We start from the raw sequence: 19700 nt of genomic DNA on the forward strand, positions 1-19700 counted from the left end.
AATGTGCCTACAGACGCGCTGTGGGCTTTATATTCCGTCCCGCTTAGCGCAGAGTACGAATTCACCTCTTTCAAAGTGGCTAAATGAGATTCCATTTCACAATTTAGGCGCGCCGTTGATCGAAAGTGCGCAAACGCGAGCACCAGGGAACAGGCAGGCTAACACAAGGCCACAAGAAAAAAAAACAATCTCAGTGGATATAACTTGCTGCTTCTTCTCTTGGACTTTCTTATAATAGTTTTGCTTACAGCAAGGGAAATAAAAGTGTCTCGGCATATCGGCGAGAACGAGAATTAATCCAGTCGGCCATACAACCTCCTTACTATATATGCCGCCTGCCTTTCCTCCAGTCAACAACACCCAAGCATGGCGGAAACGCGCGTGGCGGTCGCTAGATGGCAGCAAATTTGACTACGGTCTAGCCTAGCCGATTATGATCGGCCTCGTACAGCTCCCGCATGAAAAGAGAGAATTTCGTTTGCTTACCCAAAGAGGGATGTTACAGAATTCAGCTGAGACACATAGTACCGCCTACGTGGGATATTGCAAAGGCATTTAATTCTCTTTCCGCTGCAATATATCTGCAGATGTATTTTTGATCTATAATTTGTTTCGCTCGCATTCTTTGTCTTCAGTCCGCTTTTTTACTTTTTGCATTCTCCTCCTCCTTACGGTACTTTTTGTCCTCGGCTCGCATTTGCCGCATTCATTCGGCTACGTGATCCTTCAGCGCGTCGAATGCTGAGAACGAGAACGCTTTGTCAGCAGCGAGCGCTGTTCTCTTCACAGATTCTCGACGCCGCCACAGTGCCTATTCGCAGTCGAGACATTCACGAGGCACGCTCGGTGGAGTGTTGCTCATAGACGGTTCACCGCCCATCATCGCGTGCCCATAAAGCTCTGCAGACCGCAGGCATGGCAGAGGGATTGAGTGAGTGGCGCCACGGAAAACCTTCTTTCTCTTACACTAGCAAAGCCATAAGATTGCGTCAACTGCGCTAGCCCCGCCGGGGTGCTTATTTGGGTTTGCTCGGTACGGTGGCTCCGCAAGGGACAAAACGACAGAAGAGACGAAGAAAGCGGGCTGTTCCGACTAGCATCTACCGCCCCCAGGAGCCGAGCAGCTAGCGATTAGCGTCACGTGCTTTTTCAATGGGCGTCATGTTGGACGCGGCACTAACTTGAGAAAGCCTATACTACTACTACTACTACTGTTACTACTACTACTACTACTACTACTACTACTACTACTACTACTACTACTACTACTACTACTACTACTATTATTATTATTAATTATATTAGTAGTAGTAGTAGTAGTAGTAGTATAGAGGAAGACTCGTCTCACTAAGTTGGCACTGAATTGTCTGTAGGTAACGGCCTAATTAACTGGCTAAATATTATCTTCCCAGTTTTAATTAATAATGATAATAATATTAATTGGTTCACAGGAAGAGAAAGGCACAGTATCTGTCACACTTGTGTCTGTGGACACCAATGGATGAAGGTGTCCACAGACACAAGTGTGATAGATACTGCGCCTTTTCCTTCCTGTGAACCAATCATTATCATTATTATTAATTAAAACTATGAAGATAATATTTAGCCAGTTAATTCGGCCGTTACCTAGACAATTCAGTGCCAACTTCGTGAAACGAGTCTTCCTCTATATTACTACTACAACTAATGATAATAAGAATAGTAATAATAATTAGCAGAGAAATATTACTGTGTATTATTATTATTATTTAGTAGTAGTAGTAGTAGTAGCAGTAGTAGTAGCAGTAGTAGTAGCAGTAGTAGTAGCAGTAGTATTATTATAGGCTCTCTCAAGGCTAGTGCCGCGTCCAACGTGACGCCCACTGAAAAAGCCTGCGCCGCTAATCGCTAGGCTGCTCGGCTCCTGGGGGCGGTAGATGCTAGTCGGAACAGTCCGTTTTCTTCGTCTCTTCTGTTGCTTTGTCCCGTGCGGAGCCACCGTACCGAGCAAACCCAAATACGCCGCCGGGGTGGTGCAGTGGTAAGACGCCCGACTACTGTGCCGGAGTACCCGGGTTCAAACCCGACCTCGGCGGCTGCGTTTCGATGAAGGCGAAACGAAGAGGCGTCCGTGTGTTGTGCGATGTCAGCGCACGTTAAAGATCCCCAGGTGGTCGAAATTACCCCGTAGCCCTCCACTACGGCTACTCTTTCTCTCTTGCCACTTTCACTCCCATCTTCCTCCCTTCCCTTACGGCGCGGTTGATGTGTCCACAGAAAACAAGTGAGACAGTTTTCGCGCCTTTCCCTTCCTATAAATCAATCAATCAACTGCGCTAAACCACGTAGCCTCTGGCCGAATCGCTTCAGCGCGCCGAGACCTGTCACCTTTAATCACTCCTCCACTGCGCTCTCCCCCCTCCTTATTTTCCTGCCGACTGCGTGAGGCCCCGCCGAACTTCCTCGTTCCCCCGCCATCTCGCTTCAGCTCGACAAGACCTGTCACAATCAATCCTCCGCGACAGTACCTCCCCCTCCTGCTGTACCATCCGTTTGTGAAGGCGTCATCTTTCGGGGTATCTGGGAGGGTTGATAGCGACAAACAAATTTCACGTAATGGAGTGAGCAAAATGCTGATTTGATAACAACCTTGTGCAATCCAAGGCAAGAAATGATAAGAGTTAGAGCACAGTGTAGTTTTTTAGTTCTTCACTCAGCGCTCCGGCATTATCTGAAAACTATTTAGGCGTTTTTTGTGTGTCCTTTTTTATGACAATGGGATATTAATGTTTTATCGTTGCCTGGGATATGAGAGGTTTTGATTTCTAGGTGATTTCTGTATTGTTCATTGTTAAAATTTACCACTTTGTGGGGAGCTCAAGCTCCCAAGTGCACCTTCCATCTGACAAGGCAAGAAAGGAAATTTATTGTCAACCCATTAAAAATGTTGGAAACTTCCGCTGGTGATCTGGAAACTGCTGTTACATGGTTCCTTCTGGAAAATGTGGAGACAAAGTGATCGGGCATTTTTATTGCGAACGCAATACTACTCTAGGTTTCGAGCCTTCGGCGTGGCGCGGCCGCACCCACGTGGCGCTGTGACGTCACACCCCACGTGACACTAGGGTTTGGATCTGTGCTACCAACTCAAGCGGTCGGCGTAGCGCGGCCGCAGCCACGGCGTAGCGCGTGACGTCACAACCCATGTGACACAAAAGCGAGAGATGGGCTGGCAGGAGCTGCCAACTTGGGTCTCTCGTTTCACATGGGACGGTTATGTCAAAAATCAGCCTGCTGGGACCCTGGCATTCACGTTACCCCTATAGGGCATTAAGGCACGTTCATACGGCTTGGTTAAAGCGGGGCTTTATGTATGGGCTGAGGAAGAAGGAAAAGAGAAGAAGAAGAACGCTGGGTCACCCGCAGCTAATGCTTTCGCTCAATATTTGGTTCAGCAGCGTTGAACCCTTGTAAATTTTTGCATGTCTTCCTTTTGATGACGGGATAAAAATGTTTTGTGGTTCTGCTCATTGCTGCCAAATCGTTTGAAATTTACCACTTTGTGGGAAATTCAAGCTCCAAAGGAAAAAAGGGAAATTCATTTTCAACCCATTGAAACTGTGGGAAATTTCAGCTGGTGCTCTGGAGACTGCTGTTGCATGTTTCCTCGGAAAAATGTGTAGAGAAAAAGTGATTGGGCATTTAGTGTGTCGTCGTTTATGACAACGGGATAATAATGTTTTGTGGTTGGGTTAGATTACAGTGGATGATGAGTTGTGCACAGTGTTGCTGAATCGTGGGAAATGCAAGCTCCCAAGGAATAAAGGGAAATTTATTTTCAACCCAATAAAAATGTGGAATATTTCTGCTGGTGCTGGAAACTGCTGTTACATGTATGTTTCCGCGGGAAAATGTGTGCAAAGTGAAAATGCCGCACTGGCCTCTGAAGGGAGCAGAATTTCTGCCCGTCTTCACTTTCCTGCCTGGCCTTGGTTGCAAAGGCAATGAATAGTGCGCGTGGCACCCCGCACAAGCACCCAGAGTGTGGAATTCCAGACTCACATTTAGGAAGGTTCGAAGGTGACATCTTTATTTTCCCATAGTATCATGTGTGACATCGTTTTACGCACACACTGATTCCCGAAACGCATTCAGATACATTCCGAACAGCTATTCCGAACAAGGGGACGCATTTGGTCCTTGTGCCGTGGACGTGATGAGGCCTTGGTACAGTGGTGGAAAGATGAGAACGGGGTAATAAGTTGGAGAAAAGGTACTGAGTGGCTAAGGGGAGGGGTTAGCGCAGGCCGCTAAGTCACAGAGTTTCTGAATAGCATATACTTGGAAACTCAATGGCTGGTGTCAGCCTGCACTGACAGCTTCGAGAAGGCGCCAGGAAGAGCTATCACCTTCACCATAATATGCCTGGGATAAATTTTAACTTATGGTGCTACTTTTCCTATGAATTTCATTGGAGGTGTCCACTCTAAAATTATTCTTTCAGGAAAAATATTTCGCGGGAAAAAAGGAAATTTTGTGTTGACACCTGGGAAAATCTAGCTGGCCAATGTGGCAACTGGTTCTGCTGGACTAATTTCATCTAGTATTTTTATGACAGCCATGATATCAAGCGTTTAAAATGTCAACTGGATTTATCTGCGTTGTGTGGCCGCTTTTACAAATATATGAAGCAGAAACGTCAAATGGATTTAGCTGTGTTCTGCTCCCGCTTTAATAAATATATGGGGTTCCATAAGCGGTAGGTTTGTGACATCTGGTGACGTTGAAATCGATTTTGCTGAGGGTAGTTATGCCTGTGCTCGTCCAGCATACACCTTTTAGCCAGGGCGCCACATCTGCGTTGACGATGACGACAGCCAGGACATTAGACGTTTAGAACGTCAAATGGATTCAGCTGCGTTGTGTGCCCGCTTTCGCAAAGATATGGTAGATTTGTGATAGCTGGTTTCGAAATCAATTTCGATAGGGGTAGTTCTGCCTGTGCTCGCCCAGTAGACAGCTTCTAACCCCGGCGCCACATCTGTGTTGACGCTTATGATAGACAGAACATTAAGCGTTTGAAACGTCAAATATATTTAGTTGCGTTGTGTGGCCGCTTTCGCAGAGATATGGAGCTCCATATGTGGTTTGATTTGTGATCGCTGCTGTCATCGAAATCCATTTCGCTAGAGGTAGTTCTGCCTGTGCTCGTCCAGCAGACAGCTTCTAGTCCTGACGCCACATATGTGCTGACGTTTATGAAAGACAGGACATTAAGCGTTTAAAACGTCAAATGGATATAGCCGCATTGTGTGCTCGCTTTCGCAAAGATGTGGGGCTCCATATGCGGTGATATTTGTGATCGCTGCTGTCGTCGAAATCGATTTCGGTAGGGGTAGATCTGCGTGTGCTCGTTCAGTAGATCGCTTCTATATCGCTTCTATCGCATCTGTGTTGATGCTTTGGCCGGAAAATATTAAATGTATTGACGAAGGCGCAGTATTTTCTGCTGAACGGCCCGCAAGCAAGCTCGGCAGAATACATCATACGTATCTTGGTGTCAGGGAGAATCTAGACGGCTGCAGGTTCCTGGCGGCTGTTAGTTCGTTTGCGCAGGCGATCAAAATGGTGGCAAGAGGATCTTTCACACTTGCCTGTCATGGGGCATACCATTGGAGTTGGAGTAGATGGGTGCCCCAGTGGTGCTTTTGATGGTTTACCTACCTCGTACGGCCAGGTCAGTGTCGTTACTAATATCATCTTTCTCTCCCGAACAAGATGTTAAAAACGGCTCAAGGTTGGTCAAGCTGGACAGGCTTCCGTGTGATATACCGCAATACAGAGGAATCAAGCGTATGTGTTCCCGGTATTCAGCCGAAGGACATTTCGAGGCATCCTCTGCGGCATGAGACCGATACGTGCCGGGCTGTTTCCCGCCTCTGCGGAACTGCGGAAAGACCCGTCAGGCTCACTCCCAGTGGGAAGTTAAGAAGCAGCCAACATCTGCCGGAGATGACACCGTTTCTGCGGCGGCAGCACCGGCGGCGCCAACAAGAGGGCCAAGGCATCCCCGCGAGTCTATCTGGCATGGATGTAATAATAGGTTTCTTGTATTCTGAGTCCATGGAACCATAATGATGATCCTGTTATATTGCGGCATGGTTTTGTTTTCATCTGCAGCACTGGGGTGTTCCTGCCAAAGCGTCGCTTCCCCGTTAATGGGGTTGTGGTTTGCCTTTGCAGCGAACTTCACGACGCCCTTTGGTATGTGTGGTGGTTTAGTGTGTTTTTTTTGTCTTGCGTGCACAGTTAAGCTGCATGCTTGTTAGTGAATCCTGGTTGTACACGACCTTGGAGTGGTTCGGCGTGTGGAAATATTGGCGGATTTTTCACTCATCAGCGCCTTTACAGTGTAAGTCATCGAGCGACGCCACGTGCTCCTGTTGCAAGTCTTGTTTCATGTATTTTCTTGTCACGTATTTGACTACGTGATGCACTATGTGCGTGCCTACGCTTTGTCTTCGTTGTATTACTTTCCTCGCCTATCTGCCTGCGTGTGCCTTGGTATCTTGCCCAGCTTCGTAGAATGCTTTGCATTCTGTGCCTCTCTTTTTCAGTGCGTTTTTTTTTTATTCCTGTTGTATTGGTTATAATTCGTGCAGCATTCAAAATGGCAGGGTCCTGTTTTCTCCCCACTGATGTGCGTGTTTTCCGCAGTATAGGTAAACGAAGACAAGTCACGCATCTTGCGAAGGCAGCGCATAGAGGTAAGTTATTCCTTCCCAAGTGCACAAAGTCCGGACAACAGACGTAATGGATTTGCTGAAAAGTTTGAGAGCGGAGGCATTTCTCATTGATGGACTCACCATTCTACTGTGTGGGCACAGACTTTTTTCACCCCATATAGCACTGGTGCCCAATTCACTTTTGGATTAGATGGACAAGTGATTGCAGTGGAAATATTTTTGGATTCTTGACATTTGTGAATGGTTATGTACATGCAACTAGAAGCATGACAAATGATTTCGTTAAATTAATCAGAAGCTACTTTTTGGATGGCCAGCAGTGTACCTCTCTTTTGACCAACTGAGTTTTGATTGCCTGAAGAGATATCAATGGGCATGATGCATTAAATTATCACGCAAAAGAGTTACAGCTCCTTGTTACAAAATATGCGTTATCAGACTCTTGGCTCACTTTAAATGCCATTGAATTTGTTCCTATACTTGGCGGAGGGGTGCCTCAACTAGCCGATTGCAGCGAACATATGTCGCACCTGTGGTTATACCGCATCTCCAGTCCTTAGCTGTGTGTACTCAGGTCTTTGCACGAGGAATCAAGCCTGTTAGCGATCATGTAGTGGTGTAGGTGACGCGCTATTCTTCGAACCTGCGCGATGTCAATGCAAGAGTACATGTAAGAGAATGAGCAAGGCATTTCTTTTCGATCTTGAAATTCAGGCACCGTCCGAATCGCTTGCGAGAAGTTGATCAGCTGACTCAAGGAGCAAGGATTAAAGGGGCGCATGGCGGCAGATACTATTGCATGAAGGCAGTACCCACCGAAAATGTTTTACAGAGGCACTAAAGAAGGCTCTAAGGCCTTTATGAGGTTTTTTTCAGAATGAGAGGCCGCTAATGGCCTTTTTTGAGTAAATATCTTCAAATTCGGCGTGAGCATGCAATGTAATAAAATTATAGGTTAAGGATTTGATGCAGATACAAATTATTCGATGCCGTCGTGTTTGCCTTCGGTGAACGTCCAACGAGCATGTAATGCAACGAAAGAGGGAGGAAATTCCACTCGTATCGGGGTGGTTTTTATGCCAGATGGTTCATAATCTGGTAATTGTGAGGACATTAAAAGAAATTCCCTGTAACATTTCACGTCGCTCGTAAAAGCAGAGCATCAGGAGGAGGTTTTTGGTCTTACTGGTAGAGTTTTTGAACTTTATGGCTTACTCTCGCCGCCCGGTGAGATTGGAATCATATTTTTATTCGGTTTCTAAAAACGAGGTTCGTGCAACGCTGACTATAGAATTAATAAAACTACAGCACTAGGGTCTGATGTTATTCTGACGGGATTCTTTTCTACTTTTTTTTTTTTTTTCAACGTTTCAGGGGATACTTTGACTACTTGAGCTAACATCTTTATTCCCGAGGGACTGAAGCCACATGTTCTTTTTCTAGTCCGTATTGTCCTTCTTTTAAAACTTGCTATGCTATCTCTGACCCAATGTCCTGGTCAGCACAGACTAAAACACTATTGCAGCAACACTGACGCAACGCCTTAGTTTGTGTTTAGGGGCGATGGTAAGCCTACCTAATTCAATGCTTTTCAGTCCCTGGTCGAACCATTTTTAGGCGCATTATTTTGTAGGACATCCAAGGCAATATGTGGCATTTCTGTTTCAAATGTGGATTAGCTGTAGAGATTTAACAGGGTCGAGCATGACTATCTCTTCAATTTGTAAGGTGTTTGGCTTACCAGAGATTTTAGCGGATAGAGTGTGGATTCTTTATGCAGGTCTGTTCAACCAGCTCTCAGGGAACGACAGAATATACGGGGAGTTTCCAGTGTCACGTGATGTGAGGTTTTCCCTTGTCGCTGTTTTATTTGTCCTGCCTCTTCGAGGGTGGTGAGAGCAGATAGCAGAATCCAGGGGGCTTCCCACTCACCGGACAGGACACTGTGCGCCTTTCATGCTTCTGCGGATGATATTTGATTTTTTCTGCGTAATGTTGCAAGCTTCTCAATAATGCTTCTTTCTTTTTCTTCGATGAGTACGCTGAATTCTCTGGAACTCAAAATTAATCCAAAAATGGTCTCATGTCATTTGGCTCATTCCCAAATGCATTGCCCCGAGGTGTCCTGTTTGCACAGGTCAAGCGAATACTTCGATCCGCATTGAACTCGATATGCATGGCCGCGAATCCAGTGTATACAGATCGAGTTCAATGCGGATCGAAAGTATTCGCTTGATAATATCCATGTGGTTAAAATGACCCACCTTGACACATTAGACATCCCGCCAACTTCCCCCTTTCCCCCAGATCCACTCATGTCCCATGTTTCCGAGAAAGAATCTGTGCGCCAGCGAACACGTGCTCTAATTCCTCCGTGTTCATACCCTCTCCCCCGTAATATCACTCGGGAGGAGGAGGTATCTGTGCACGGGATTCGGGCAGGAGCGGCTCTGACCCCTTCTGTGCGTCATCGGTGGCGTGATCAACGCTTACAAGTGACCGAAAAGCGCCCTCATTGTGTTGCTTCACCGGAACTGTGCGATGGGAAGCATCTATTGTGGACATGCCCAGCTACGGCACCTGTGAGACAGTGGACAGTTTTAGTTTCACGTACGTGGGAGCTTTACGTACGTGAAGCGCCTACGTGTGACCAGTGCGCATGCGCAGAACGTGAAGAGTCTGCGGGAGTTTTACGGACGTACATGAGATTCGGATTTTCACGTTGGCGTCTTCACGTTGCTGGCGTACGTAGAGTTGACAACATGGCGACGCCCTGCCCGCCCGCTTCACAGCAATAACAGCTTCGCCGCTAATTCCTCGGCGCGATATCGTGTTCTAAACTGTTGTATTCGCTTTAAGCTTACCCAATCTTACCTTCGCGTAACGTTTCAAGTGACAAATAGCCTTTTGTTTTTAGATAGAAGGACGATTTTTCAGCTGTTAAGCCTGACGCAGAAGCGTTTGTCGTCGTCATAGCAACGATCTCGCGAGGTCACGCCAGACCAGAGTTGAGCGAGAAGCGGCTAGAGTGCCAGATGCAAGCCGGCAGCCAACCAGAGCCAATCCGTTGTAGGGGAAAGGTCGTGAAGCTGTAAGCATGAGTTCTGTTGCCCAGCGAATTCGCTTTTCCAAAAGCGACGATCTGGATATGCTTCGCGACGTGAGAGAATGCAATCCATTCGAAGACTGCATGCGACACGCTGTTCGGTGGACGCATATAGGTATGCGTCTTGCTAATTGTTCACTGTAGAGCAACGACGTTGAGAACAGCAATTTCCAATTCGACCGACTCTTGGCTACGGCCGCAGCATGGCTCGGCTCAAGGCAGCTCGACTGAACAAAATTAGTTTGGTTCATCTGTACTATAGATGGCGCGGCATAACACATACAGGGTCGTCCACTTCTAGCTATAACAGGGGCACAGCTTTAAAAGCGACATTGCCTCCAGCGTGGGCTCATATCGAAGCAAAGCGGCACAAACACAGAAGGTCCCTGCGGTGGTGCTTCGAATGGCCTGCCATTTAGCTTTATTCCATGGCCGCGTAAGGCGCAATGAAGCTTTGAAAGCAGTGACCGTGTTCTAGCTAGAAGTGGACAAGGCTGTACGCACAGTTTTTCGTGTACACCACGTACGTGAAACTAAAAGTAGTCCTGGCGAAATTCGCGCAGCGCACGATAGACTTCTCACGTTTGCGTACGTAACTCTGTACGCACGTGAAACTAAAACTGTCTAGTGTTACCTACGGAAAGTAGGCCTGCGATGGGACCGTGAATGTGACTACAGGAAGTGGACGCTGAACAATCAGTTTATCGGCAACCTGTGCGATTATTTAAGGCAGACCTGTGCACTCTTTCTTCTAGTTTCCTCCTACTCCCCCTTCCCTTTTCAATGTGCCTGATGGCAAACTTCTCGAATAAAAAAACAACAACTCGATCTGCATTCAACTCAATGCAGAAGAGGTCGTCACACGGCAGCTTTCAAGCGCGATTGAGCCCGAGCGTGCTTGACTCGAAGCCGCTTCCTCAAGCTCTCTTGAGTTTTCAAGCGCATTCGAGAGCGGGCGTCGCCACCTTCGACGTCACCTAACGCGCACGAAGGACCCTTCTCAGTGTTTCTTTAAAACGGCCATGTAGCAGTGGATCCTTCAATACTTCTTGAATATTTGAATGCAGATCGAGCTCAATAAGGATCGGAAGTATTCATGTGACAGAAATATAGGAGTGCTCTTTTCATCGTCAAGAGTTTCGCCCAGCGCGTCCGGCGAGGCGCGCTCAAGCCTCCGTTGATTCAATATATTCGCACGAACTGACGCTGCACATAAATGCCCTTTTATTAAAAACGTATGTGGTGGCATATGCTTTCTACGTCGCGTGAGTTGCCCGCATGGCATCGCCGCATTCTAGGAGGCTTTAAGCGCTTGCTGCTCGCAATTTGCGGACTGGAAAGCCTGCTCGTGTTGTTTGCCCATTGTATATAAACTTGTCCACATAGAGGACAGGCTTATAGGACTTCCACTATTACAAGTTACCACAAGACGTTTTGCCGCGAAAACAGTAATAAAGTTATTTGTAGACGAGCCCTATCACGGATGGAGTATTTTGCTGCACTGTATTGGTGGTGCGAGTGCTTTTCTCCTACCACACCGATAGAAGCAGAGCTTCCACAGACATTTTATATAGCTCCTCACAGATTTGATGAGGTTTTGTCATGGTCAATACCCAGATGAGAACGTCCGGGCCATGCGGGCAGCTAAAACTGCAGGAGCAGTATCAGTGTTGAAGCTTAACTAAGACCAAAGTAGGAAATCATCAGAAAGAAGGTGGAGACCTCTCCCTAACTTTTTTCCTGCTATCCAATGAGTTCTGGGATTTCAACGTACTTCCAACTCGGGACCACCTTGCGAGCTGGGGCGCTTTGCGATGTTCAAACTGCAACGCTTACACGACCGATGACCACGTCTGGGTGTGGAGCTCAATGCGGTTGCGAGGGCGCTCTGAAACGCTTTTTCGGCGTTACTTTGGCCCCTAAGAGGTGCTCCGCCGCCTCAGAGCAGTGAACTACGATGTGCTACCACAAGGCACTGTCCGCTCCTCTCGACAGCCGAAGCCTGAAATAGTTCACGTCACCAGAATAAAACCGTATTTGTCCATCTTCTGGCGCCATATGTCTTGGCACGTGGCTGAGCGTCATCCTCTTATACCTCGAACTTCGCTTCATTAAAAAAGCCTGCTCGGTTGCTCTGTTGCTTGCCACGTTTGTCGGTGACAATCTGCTATCGTCGCAGCCAACCACGCCTCGTGTAAAACTGCAACACACTCGAACGCGCGGTGACATATATCCCATCTTTTCTGGATTGACAGCGAGTGCGGGCGAGGTCCGCGAGCATAGTGTCGGGCGAAGCAACTAGGCATAGCGGCGTGGCATATAGAAAGCCACTGTCGCTAAAGACCGACCGCAACCGTCGCAGACAGGCTGCCGAGACCGCCGAACAACAAGAATCCCGAGTATCCCGTTGCCGACACGCTTACCGAGCGCAGAAATGAGCCACGCTCGAATCGGTAGCAGCAACTACGGCTGTGGCCGATATCTTACGGTCGTGTAACTTGGCTCAACAATACATGAACCTCTACAGTTCTTTAGCTTCCTTACCACAATAATCTGGAAAATCACCATTCATCTTTTATTTTATTCTTTCACATATATATTACAAAGCAAAGCTAGATAAATGCAATGCATTATGGTACACGGAAGGTCGCTTTTCAGGTATTGCCTTTTGCGTGTGGAAGCAAACTTAGCATATTTTAAAATGATACAGAATAACACTTCAAAACTTTGTTCGGAGCCTTTGTGGCCACAAACGGCAATTACATGACACGCCGAACAGCTGAAAAAGGTTTGGCTTGGTTTGTGGGGTTTAATGTCCTAGAGCGAATCAGGCTATGAGAGACGCTGTAGTGGAGGGCTCTGGAAATTTCGACCACCTGGAGTTCCTTAACGTACATTAATCGCACAGCACACGGACGCCTAGCTTTTCGCCTCCATCGAAAAGCGGCAGCCGCGACCGGGATTCGATCCCGCATCCTTGGGCACAGTAGCCGAGCGCCCTATCCATTGCACCAACACGGCGTGTCCACAGCTGGAAAAGAGTAAGAAAAAATACTTTTCTTTAAATATATTCCCACAAGTGTGTCCTCATGCCTTAAATACCAGAACAAGTTACAAGAAGTTTTACAAGAAAATTTTAAAGGACATGTTACATTTTTTTTTTGTCTGAACGTTTTATGTAAGCACATTTCTTATCACTGTGACATTTTACGCCCTCTTGTGTGTGTGAGATTTTCTGTATTTTGTCTCTGCTGCTTTCATGAGTTGGCGGCCGGTAGCCTCATCAAACTCCTGGTAGCAGTAGCTTTTCGCGGTGGCTCCAATCTGGTACTTTGTGCGAAAGAAAATTAAGTTTGACTTCATTTCATCTGATTTTCATTTCTCTGTTAATAGCCATTTCAGAGTAAAATGCTGTGAAGTGTAGAGATATACTAACATATCTCGAAAAGTGCGCACTTTTTTAACAATTAGTGCAAGGCTTCCGTTCAATTCCAGATGCGTTTCTCTTGACGCCGCCACCTGCCGAAGGATATTTCTTTTCTGAGCTGAAAAGCCGTACAAATACACAGTTCGCAGGGTAAAGTAACCGGATATGTGACCACCACCGCCGTCTTCGCGGAAGCCTCGAAATCTGTGCTGATGGCCCCTTCAGGAAGGCACCTAGCCGCTCGCTCCGCCACGTGGGGTATCAATGGCGCCTTTCAAGGATGAGAGTTACTGGGCACTGAATAGCAGCTCCTAGTAGTGAGTTTAAAACCGCGATGCTGTACACCAGACCATAAGGCAATGTAGGCGATTCTCAAACAACCGCAGAGCGCACGAAAAAAAAAAAAAATCAATCGGGGTGCGTTTTGGCACTGTGACCCAATGTCACGGAAAATGAAATTTTGCTTGTCTTATCCGGCGAGGCGGCAAGGAGCGCCCATGAACTTTATTAAGGCCTTACTCTGGCGATCGCCCCACATCGACCATCAGTATTTTGTAGAGTGTGCCGCGCGCGTGCGTGCGTTGTAAATAGTGACATGGACACAGCACGAGCGCGGATCGCGTGCCTCTGTACTTGGATTCGCCTCGCGGTTGCGACTACCTCAACACCCGAGTCCAGTTTTGCTGCCAAGCTCTACCCCTCTCTTACCGTCCCCCCTATAGCGTGATTCCATTCCCTCAACGGTAGGGTCCTCTGACCAGCGTCACCTGGCGACAGATAGCGGAAATATCGGGCCTCAAGCTTTCTATTGCATATTGTACCACAGTGTATATATTTCTCTTCATTTGTTTATTCAACCTATCCTGTCATTTCTGTCGCTCACCTCTTTGATTTCCTCTACTGCTTCCTCACCATGTCTTGATTTCCGTCGCCTCACTTCAGGCGCTTCAGATATCAGATAGCAGATACCGGGGCTGGCAAACATCTTTTCCTTCGTTCTTGATATTTAATAATAAATAACCACATACTACTCACTCTGGCACAGTACTGAAAGCGTGGGAATCAGACACATCCCTTGTGCTCAGAAACCACCGTCGCATTCGGAATAGCGATTTTGTGTCCTTTTACCTGTTGTTCTTGTCAGGCGACATGCACCGGATGACGCGTGGGAGCGCATCACTGTAGACGAGAATTTCACTAGCAACGTATGTGTGAAGAGAGGCGGTGGTGTGTAAGAAGCAAGCCGAAACGAAGCCCTCAATCAGCGAGCGTGCGATACACCTACTGGAAAGAGAGTGTTGTAGTATTTATTCTTGATGCAGTTTGTGTCTTTAGCACGGCCCTGGATTCGAGGCTGAGCCGAACCTACGAGGCAGTTCGCATTTTGCATGACATTCTTGATTAGAGAATTGATGTTTGGGGAGGATACTGAAAATCACCACCTCTATTTCTTTGTTAATTAAAGGTTTTATAACGAAACTGATCGGAGAGAATCCAGTACACTGCAGTCTCAGCTGGGGCTCCATGCTTTAGCTTGTAGCGTGGTTCAACTTAAGCTCTAACCAGTCAGGTCAAATGAGCTCACATCGCCAAGTTCGTTCTTGTAATTTGATTGCTGCTTCTTTGAGTTGTATGCAGTGTATAAAGCAACACCGTGTTTGCAAATGGGGGCGCTCGTGGACCGGGCTGGAGAGTGGTGGTGAAAAAATAGCTGTAGGAGTGCTTGCAAGCGAAAATTTTCAAAGCAGCTTCTTGATGCCTGTGATGTTGCTGTTTGGTTTCTAGCAACCATGGGCATCATAGAACAAGTTCGCAAAGTATGAGACCTCGTTTTAAATGAGAAGTATTCTTTAATATACCACGAAACATACGGTGATATGAAGACTCCGGCAAGTAGAAACACATGTAAGCAAAACTTGCCAAAATATATTTCTCGTTTCACAGATCACCGATGGAAGCGGCTGGTTGGTACTGGCGAGCGCACTGTAGAAGACAATGGCAAAGTCTACGTACGCGATTTCCAATGCAATATATATTTACACACTCTGAAAATGTCTTTTGCGGAACCAGACATATCCCTGTATCTGCTAGACGCTTTCCTGAATCGCGCTAACTATTCACGTAGCTTGACAAGCTGCCGTATGCGTTTATTCGCTTAGTAACACTGCTATTCAAACTAAACGGCCCAAACGCCATAACAAGAGAACAAAAGAGAACGGGATACTGTAGCAGACGGTGGCGCAGACGACACGCTAGGTTCGAGCGCAGACGGCTACGGCCCCCATGAGCGCGACCTGTGTGTGACCATTGTGTAGGCCATTAGCTACGGTATGCTGTTCGTTTACCGTGACGTGTGAAGAGTGTCCTCGGCGCAAACATTTGCTTCGTTTGACTGACAGTATTTCGAGGAAATATACTGTGAGTGGCAGCAACTTGGACGACACGAGAAGCTTGGAAAATAGCCAGCCTCTCTGCGGTATGCCCGGCTTCAAAGCATGCAATTAGATGGATATTTTATATATAGAGTGCTTTCATATGATTTTAAATACTATGCCACATGCTGCCTCCATTATTGGTGCTCTGCGAAATGAAAAATATTTTGACAAATTTTGCTTACTTGTGCTTCTGTGGGCCGCAATCCCTATTCGTACGCCCATTCGTTTCGCTGCATCTTAAAAATACTCCGTCTTCCAAATGATGCTCTGTGCTTCCACAACCTGTTCTAGAATACTTATGGTTGCTCTAAACTAAAGTATGGTATCAAAGGTGCCCTGTTATATCAGAAAAGTTGAAGTTTTTGCTTCCATGTATCCATATGGGCTCTACTATTTTTCAACCCCAGTCGGCCTGGTGATAGCAGCGCCACTGCATCTTACTACGTAACAGATCCGTGTTGGTCTGTATACTGACATAGTAAGTTTGTCGTCATCGTTCTCTTCGAACAACGATGGCGCGGCTATCTCGCATCCGAGCCAGAAAAAGCTGTTGTCCGGCGAGCGGATGCTCTCGCTTTGGCTGCTACCGACGTCCGTCGTCATCCCCCACAGACCCTCTTGCCCAGACGTTTTGAACAACGCCTGACGTAGCGAACTAGGCGTGATATCTGGTTTAAGTGCTCGGTAGTGCACTCCACGCCTCGGAGTCCCCTAGCAAGCCGTGAATTGAGTCCGCGGAGGTCATTTAGCTGCCATCAATATTACGGCTGCACACCACGGCAGCCGCCAGCTCCAAGGCCGACAAACAGTTTGGTCCCCTGGAGTTTCACTCGACCGTTACGACTCGGGCATCTCGTCCAGCACCATCCTCAACCACCGCTCAGCCTGAACTAGGTACGCGAACTGCCTCGCCATCCGTCGCGCTCCTGCAGCTGTTAGAGCCACCGACCTTCCAAGCTTTCCTACACGAAGATCAAGAAGAATGGCCAGAGATACTTCAACGATTGACCTGTTAAAACAGGTGGGCGATGGCTCAGATCTGCAACATATGATCTCCCTGGAGGGAGTAGCTCGTACGTATTTGGAGAACCAGGAGTCCTCCATAACTACGTAGAGCTCTAAAAGGTCAGTTACGGCAGGACTTCACCATGGTCATCTGGAAAAAAAAAAGAAAAAAAAAACACGGAACAGTTCCTTGGAGTATGGCCTGTACTCTTCTCATGGTAACTTCGAAGGTCATTCACTTGCTACTTTGAGTCGAGGGATTGAGGGCCCTGAAAATGTCAGTGCACTAGCATCGCACAGCGCACGGACGCCTTACTTTTTGCCTCCTTCGAAAATCGGCCGCCGCGGCTGGGATTTTATCGTCGCGAGATGGAATCTCCATTGTTTGAAGGCCTATAAATAGGGCGGCGTAAGTCACGGCGTGATGGAAACAAAGTAGCTGTCCGTTTTTCGAGAAGATCTACAACTTTGGCATTGATACTTTTCTCTCAAGACAACAATTAAAAATAGCTAGTTAGTCCTTACTAATTAATAAACTGTAGTACTCTTAACATCTCTGAATTTGTTTCACTGTGATAGGGCAAACCATATCTTTTTAAACCTTAGTTCAAGGTCGCTGGGATATATATATATATATATATATATATATATATATATATATATATATATATATATATATATATATATATATATATATATATATATATATATATATAAAATCAACTCCTTATTTAGCTGACTTGTGCCCGCAAAAGAACTAAGAAACACGGCAGCATCGATAGCAGTAATCGTGCTCAATAGTCGTCGGACACGAATGCCGGTTGCATTCGGCAGTGCTCAGTTCTAACTCGGCGCGGAAACGTCAAGAACCAGCCAAGGGATACTAGAAAATGATAGGGATAATCATTTTCCAGTGATAATCGCGATCATTCTAGACTAATCTCGGCGCATATCGCTCTACAAAGAAAGTGATAAAGGGTCGTTTCGCAATACCGAGCTTGAACAAGCACAAACTCGTTCCGTGCGCCACAACCAAACTGACAAGGCCGTATGCCGGCGGCTGTTGAAAACAACAAGCAAAGATTTGAATGCTTCGCGGCAATATATTTAAGAGGGCTTAATTGGGATGTCCAGGAGACTGGAGATGGCGACCGGTGCCGCCAGGCGATTGAGATGCCAAGCACAATACCGGGTCCGGCAAAGGCAGCTAGAGCTTCAAGTGCGCGCGACAGCTTATCGCCGAGGAACCCACAAACCTTCATCGTCGTTTATGTCGGCGAATTGTCTTCTTTATTTTTTCCCCGGTGGAAGAAGGGAGTCATCCTAGCAACTCAAGACCAGCAGGCGACAAGTGTATCATAGTAAGCGGTTTAGGCGGCTAACGTGAGCGACTTCTCGCCCGCGGCGAATGTGATCCGAAGAAGGCGTTGCCGGCTCCACGATGTAGTTGTTCAGATGTACGCTCCAAGACAAAGCAAGGGTCATGGCAGTTTGCCGAGAATTTCGAATCAGTCAGAGCAGACAGCTAAACGAAGGAGTTGGTAGTAAAGTCAGAAGCGGGCTTAGTGATCGCTCTCATGTTGGCGAAGATCTTGAATGTCACACTGATCACTGTTCACATCACGCATAACGGCAGAAAGGGACATGTACTCTGAGCTATCTGGATGGTAGGGAAGGATGGTGTCCTGCAGACAAGAAGGTTCGCGACCGTATACAGAAAGAATGCGGAAAATATAATCCTTGCATGAGAGGCATTGTTGTAGTCATATCTGACGTGTGGAAGTACCTGATTCCTATTAGAGACGTCGGAAAAAACGTACGACATGGCGACTATGTCGCCAAGAGTCTGATTAATTCTTTCTGTGAGACGGTTGGTTTGAGGGTGGTAAGCGGTGTTCGTCGTTCTTTGTATTATGTGGCAAGCATCCAGCAGCTCGTGAACCACTTATGAAAACGCGGCCACGCTTCCTGAAAAGTTCGCATGACGCAAGACGAAGCGATGCAGGATGAAAGAGGCCACGTCGCGAGCACTAGCCGCAGGCAGGGTTGCAGCCTCCGCGTAGCGGCGAGTGAGGTGGTCCACGGCGACGATTATCCAGCGATTGCTTGCTTTCTTCTTTATTATACTGTGTGTGCGTGTATGGGTGTGTGTGTGCTTGCGCGCACGTTTGCGTATGTGCGTCTGTGTCTGCCTACCTGCGTGCGTTTGTATGCGCGTGCGTCCGCTTCGATATATCTCGGCAGGTATCTTATGCTGTTTCCACTGTTCAGAAAGAATATCTTATCCAATCACGGCATGCATGCAGGGCTTTGCGGGTAGTTCCATCCTCAGCATACGTGTCCCGCAGCCAACCTTTCTTCGACTTCAAGTCATGGCTATAGCCGTCTACTAACTGGCTTTTTATACCTTTGAATGGCAGCGGGAAGAAAAGCACCGATAAGATTTTTCGTCTGTAATGTGAACATATCTACCACGTCGACAAATATATTGGTTAAAGTATCGCTGAGGGTTACAGGATACAGTGTGGAGCAAACAGTGCTGGAGCATTGTACACCCTCCCTCTTTTTTAACCTGAACGCACGAGCTTTGACCGCCGAGTCGATAAGCGCCGTACAACGCAGCACAGCGGCGAAATGAGCGAGAATACGCGCGTGCGCGCAATGAGCGCTGCGGTGCAGCTGTCCTCTGCCAGGCTGTTACGGGAACAGGATCCAACCCCACCTGTTTTCTTGTGCGTTATTGCATTTCCTTCTGTTTTCTGCATGGCGCTGGGAAAAGATGAGAAAAGGCCACGTGGTACCGCCTGCATTTTGTTTCGCAGCAGGAAAGTGCTACGTGACTAATAGCAAAAAGAAACAAAATGCTGATGCGCATGTAGTGTAATCAGCGGGCGTATACCGCATTCCATCCAGTGCTACCACCTGACCGCTTATTTATAACTTGATGGAAGCGTTCAGAGAAGAAAAAAAGGATTATGACGATAACGGTGCTCAAAAGAAGC

The sequence above is a fragment of the Amblyomma maculatum genome, chromosome 4 (genome assembly GCF_055883805.1).
Source record: "Amblyomma maculatum isolate TAMU_Amacu chromosome 4, ASM5588380v1, whole genome shotgun sequence".
Lineage (NCBI taxonomy): Eukaryota > Metazoa > Arthropoda > Arachnida > Ixodida > Ixodidae > Amblyomma > Amblyomma maculatum.